The sequence below is a fragment of the Trachurus japonicus genome, chromosome 4, assembly GCF_045865225.1.
Source record: "Trachurus japonicus isolate A0001 chromosome 4, Traja_1.0".
In the NCBI taxonomy this organism is placed as follows: Eukaryota; Metazoa; Chordata; class Actinopteri; order Carangiformes; family Carangidae; genus Trachurus; species Trachurus japonicus.
Window position 1 is genome coordinate 33839873 of NC_140910.1, and position 6260 is coordinate 33846132.

Consider the following 6260-nt stretch of genomic DNA (forward strand, 5'->3'; position numbering starts at 1 on the left):
GTGGAGAGACCCATAGAGACCGGGCGGATGTTGTTGATCTGCTCCGCTCGTTGCCAGGGCGGCGGCCGGGGAGAGAGGGAAGCTGCTGCCGCCTGGAGAGTCGGAGGACCCGGCGGAGACAACTACCTGTTGGTGGGTCACTGCTCCACTCACCATCATCCACTCATTCTGCCTGGTTGGTTGGTTTATTAAACAGGGTTCCTTCCTACGCAAGTTTATGGAAAGTATGGAAACGTCTGGAATTTGATTTTATACATTTCCAGCTCTGGAAAAGTATGGAAAATGGAAACTATTGTATGGAAATTTATCTTAATACCTATCTGGGTTTGGTCTTATCTGAAATTATTTGGGTTAGACTAATTATAATCTCCTGGAAATTATTTGGTTACATAATGGCATAATGTACAAATTCAGGATAATGAAATTAATTGCATAATTTATTTACACGATACACATCTATTTACTCAAATGTCAAAAATTATTTGAATTTTTTTTTTTACCGAAAAGTCCGGAAATTAAGGTCTGGAAAAAGTATGGAATTTTGAAATTTCAAAAGTGTAGGAACCATGATTAAACCTTCGAGTTTTGGTAGGAAACGGACACTATGGAGATAGGCCTTTCTGTCAAAATAAAAGCACTAAGCCAATAAAATGCAGTGAAACTCTTTAATTTAAGGAATATAATTTACAAGAAAGTCACGGAGCGATTAGGTTAACATTTTGCTTCTATATTACAAGTTAATGTCTGTTTTATAAGTTTTATGTTGGTGAACACTTTTACTTTGGTGAATTTTATGATTTCCGGTTCCGCTAGAAAAAAATCGGAGAAGGGCAAGCTCTTGTGATGCGAGGCTAGTTCAAGACAACTATAAACTCACTAAAGAAAAAGTTCAGCTACCGGTTTTCAGACTAACGCCACAGTAACGAAACATTATTGATCCCACGTGTGGGAAATTCTGGGCAAATAACACATTCTTGCAATTGCAAATGTGGTTTAAAAGTAAGTTAAACAAATGGGCTAGTAGTTTTTAGCGAAAAAACATGAAAAAAATCAACATAATGGTGGAAACTGCAATGCGATTTAATATCTTAAACCGTGCCTAGCAAACATTTTCTCGACCTGCGTTAAGACCTATGGTTAAGACATCCAGTCGACGTCGCGTCACGTAATTCGACTGTTTTTCAACATGATAAAAAATAATATCAGGGCAAATATGTCTAGATGAAGACATCCAATCAGAAATGGCCGTTTGTCCTGTTTGTCGTGCCTCCTTCCACGAGTTTACCTGAGTAAGGAAAACAAATTTGATTGGTCGTTATCGAGCGGGCAGCATATTCAATATTTGTGGCGGGGCCAAGCTCGGTGTGTGTGTGCGAGTGTGTTTAGCTAACGTAGCTAACTGTTAGCTAGTAGGCTTGCTACATTATAGCTTGCTAACTTTTAGCTAGCTAGGCTTAAGTGGGGTCATTCCTATGTTCCCACAGCCCTATGTTCCCACAGCCTTATGTTCCCACATTTCTAACTTTTATTGTCACTGAATATTAGGCCCTATGTTCCCACAGCCCTTTGGTCCCACCATTGGTTGGGTTTAGGCAATGAAGAAAAGAGTTGATTAAGTTTAGTAAAAAGACCTAGAGGCTAGACAGGCCAGGTAGATAGAGTCCAGATAGGTAGAGAGAGTCCAGTGGGAACACAGGGCTGAGGGAACATAGGGCTGTGGGAACATAGGCACGCTCCCGGCTAAGTGATGGAGCGCAGGGATCTGGGGAAGGAGAGTTTGTGTCGGTGGTGGTGGACGAGTCTCCTCGTTTTTCTCAGACGTTTGATTGATGGATGACAGATCCTGATATCAGTGGATGATTAACCGTGAGCAACTTGACGCATAATTTGTGCGCCTGCATTATGCAAAAAAAAAACTACACTTTCACCCCGGATTTACTGGAAAATAGAATTTTGCACAAAGTTTGGGCTCCATCGTCTGATAGATGAGTGATTACACTACTAAGACCCACAGTGGGCTCAAAATCAATTTTCGTTTCTGAATACCTTTAATTGGACTTTTTTTCGACAATATAACATTAGGGGGACCCGGTTCTGACCTGGTTCTGACCCGGTTCAGACCTGGTCATGATCTGGTTCTAGTCGCTACAGCGACTGATACAAAGAGCAGTGAGGTGTTTATGGTTCTACAGAGATTCTCAGAAAGGTGAGTTTCGAAAAATACTCTAATTTAAAATAAAACTGTGTTTGGTCAGACATTATACGATTATCAATTGCATGTTAAACTTTTGATTTTGCTGCTGTTTCGTGTTACAGATAGCTGATTTACAGAATCGTAACATAATCGTAAGCTTTTAATCGTAACCGAGCGGCGGTCAGCAGCCGAAATAGCTGCTGTGTGAAACAGCCGTGTGTCAAAAAGCCTTTTCCCATGCGTTATGGAATATTTGTTGTACCCGGTCTTCTTTTTTTAGTATCCCAGGCTTTATTGATAGCAAGAGGGATGATAGCTTTGGCCCTTTCATGCTAAATGTACTAGCCGAGAGTTAGCTCTTACAGGCTACGTGTTATGTACAAAATATTATTTAGGCCCAATTAGAGAAAAAACTTCAGGCCTTATACATGTTGTTTGGCAAGGCAAGGCAATTTTATTTGTACAGCCCATTTTTACCACCAGTTTGTCTCAAAGGGCTTCACATGGCATCATAACAACATCCTCTGTCCTTAGACCCTCACATCCACTGAGGAAAAACTCCATGGAAAACCCTTTTAACAGGGAAAACCAGGAGAAACCTCAGGGTGAGCAACAGAGGAGGGATCATCACCCAGGACGGACAGACGGGACAGAGATGTTGTTACAGACAAGGTGAGGAGATATTGCACAACCCTCATCGTTAATTAATGGTAAGAATGGAATTAGGTGACTGTTGTACTGGATTTTTCTGGTCACACAGTGAATGTACATTAGACTAAAGTTTCAAAGTTATGCAGCCAAATAAATGGTAATGAATATACAACCAGCTGGGCAGTGGGCGAAGAAACACAGAGTGTGTGTGTGTGTGTGAAACTAATTTGTTGTCAAAGAAGTAGAAACTACAGTGTTACAGCAGTGTAGTGTTGTTCTTCTTTTAGACTGCAGCGCGTCGGCAGACAGATGTGATGGATGTGGAGGCGAGACGGGGTTAGATAACACCCAACGGGTCCGTGAACCTGAAGGTTTGTTACACTACAAGTTATGCAACCTGGTATTTGGTTTAAATTTTCTTTAGACTATTTTTACTTTGTGTAGAGTTACAGCGGAGTCTCTTGAAAACTCATATTACACAACCTCTCTGAAGCATACAGTAACCCTGACGTTTTCCAATGCGCTGCACTCTCCTGTTCATCCATGTGGACGCCATGGTGATAATGCTTAAACCAGAGGTGGCTGCAAGAAACACTGGAAAAACCCCTCACTGACTAAGATCTGTGTATGATCCTTAAAGTTTTGTTTCCTCGATACTCAATAATACAATAAGAGAAATTTGCACAATACAATTACTCTATTTAATAAATTTCCAAGAAACGAGCTCACGCTGCCATCCTGGATGACGACAGATCGTTATAACAGATTGAAGGAAAATGACACTTCATTTTGAGAATTCGCGGAACGAGTTTATTTGTTTTGGAGACGCACAGAAATGATCTCACATGATCTCATCCAGTTTTTCATGCAAGTTTTTTGGGGGAAAAACTGTAAAACTGTAAAAACTTGAACTCTACACACCAGCCGTGTCGAAGCTTGATTTCAGATAAAAGTGAGAAATAAACAAATATGAAGCCTAACCAACGGTTTGGAAGAGACACGGTGACATAAATCTGCTCCTCCACAGACTATCTGCTTATCTCAGCATCTGTGGTTCTGCAGCTACGCCTCGGCTGACCTCACCTGTCTGAATATAGCCTTTGGCTTGTGATGGATATATCTGAAGATTATTTGTGTTAGAGGCTAAAAATATTCAGTATTCCCCGGGCACTGACAGAAGTGTTTCTGGTCGTGTGTAGATCATTTGTTTGACAGTAAAAAAAAATCATATTTTCCTCGTCGTTTTAGACACAAATCTTTTCTCCTTAAGAAAAACACACTTTCCTCCAACCACATGTCACATATCCATTTCTATATCAGGGCCAGGAACAGGGAGGTGCTAACAGCTTGTTAAGTCACCAGAGTACTGCAGCTGAGTCAGAGGTCAAAGGTCCCGGGGTCGGTCAGACTGACACACATACAGGACACCAGGGGAGAACTTGAACCTCAACAGGTTTGTCTGTGTCAAAGCTAAAAGTCCAAAAAGTCACACTCGTCCTGTTCAATCTTTATCAATTAATCAAACTTCATTTGAATAACACTTTAAGCCCCTGTACAGAGCTTTTAACTGGATACGCAAAAGTCTGTGGTTTCTGCTGATGTGTCTCTGTTACCTACAACAGCTAATGAGTCCATCAGTGTGGAGATACGCTGTTTCTAAGTCGTCTAATTCTATACCTCTGGAAGGCATGGTCGGGTCGGACCACTGACCAAACCATACGAATAGATACATTACACTGCTAAAAAAACAAAAAAAGAAGCAAGTCCTGTCTTCTTTCCAACGTTTCCAAAACAAATCTACACAAACGTCTTCAGGACAGTGGGAAATGCAGTCTTCATTCCGGCAAAACACCACCGCTTTCGTCCACAGGGGCCGCCGAAATCAACACTAAATGAAAAGTCTGTACAGGGGCTTTAAAGAAGCAACACAAAGTACTTTACAAAACAAAAACACCCAGTGCTGCACAAAGAGGAGGAAGTTGCTTTTGTACTGGACTATTCTGTTCAGGCGTTTTCACACCTGCCTTGTATATAGTTGATGCTTGAAACAAACTCAAAGTTGTTTCCACCCTTGTTGTGGATCTTTTGGCCAAGTGTGAATACAGCAGTTGGACTCAGGTGCAGACCAGACCAGTGAAACCAGTGGACCGAGGCCCAGCTGAAGCGTCGGTGTCGGTGTCGGTTCCAAACAAACCGGTTCATCTGAGGTCTGAAAGCCGCTCGACCTCGATCGGACCCAGCTGCAAAAAGCCATACGACACACTCTGTCCTTCACAGCTGCCTGGTAGCAGGTGTTCTTAGATGTAAGATTATGAGAACATTGTTGTAAAACGGACTTTTCTTAATGCTCAACATGTTCTGTGAACGTCTGAAGGTGTGTGAGCCCCATCGACATCAGAACAACCAGTGCCGTGTGCAGACTCTCCATGATTCGTTACTCGCAGACGTTTCTGACCAATGACTGAACAAACACGTGCCTTTATTTACAAATTCTGGTCCACATGCAAAATGTGCAACACCAAACAAACAAACTGTAACAAAAAATGTATTTGATCCGGTCCAAAGCAGGTGAATTAACGGACACAGAGAAAAATAGGGGTACAGAAGGGGGACATTTCTGTACCTAAAGGTACAGTTCTGTCCTACTGTAGCCTATAGGGCCAATTGTTGTACTCTAGAGTACCTATGTGTACCTTTTGGGGGTAGAAAAGGCACATAAATGTTCCAGAATGGCAAAAGGTACATATATGTACTCCTAAGGTACACGTATTTACCCCCTAAAGGTACATTATCAGAGACAGTGTGTTAGAAAAAAATAGTAGCTTAAGTAGGAAAGTAGGGATAATAATTAAACATTCAACTAGTAATTATTTTGTAAATATATGTAATGGAGGTCTGCAGGTGTCCCAGTCACGAGGTAGCAGTAAGGAGAAGGTCTTGGTGAAGCGGTTAGCATCGATCCTCGCTCAGGGCAGGTCGCAGAGCAAACACACACACCAGTACAAGTAGTACAAGTATATATTGTACAAGTACAATTGTGCACCTAGCATCTAAAGGGTATTATACCCTTTAGACAAGGGTTTGTACCCTTTTGAGTACATTTCCGTATTTCTATTTTTCTCTGTGGACTAACAGACTTTTAGGAACTCAAGTGTGAGTTTTGTGCTTCATAACGATGCGTTGTGCTGTTCTCCACTGTTATTATCTCCTCTGTGAGGAAAGAAAACATTGCACACCCAGTATGTTTCTGTGTGTGAAGAGGTGAATGTGAGGCCTGATGTGTGAGGAGCAGTCCAGTCCAGTCCTCCCACTCCCACTCCCACTCCCACTAACTGGAGCCTTGTGTACAAACTTGAGAAGACGTTGCTAATTTTAGCGGCACCACATCATACGGCCGCGGGGCGCTGAGCTCGGC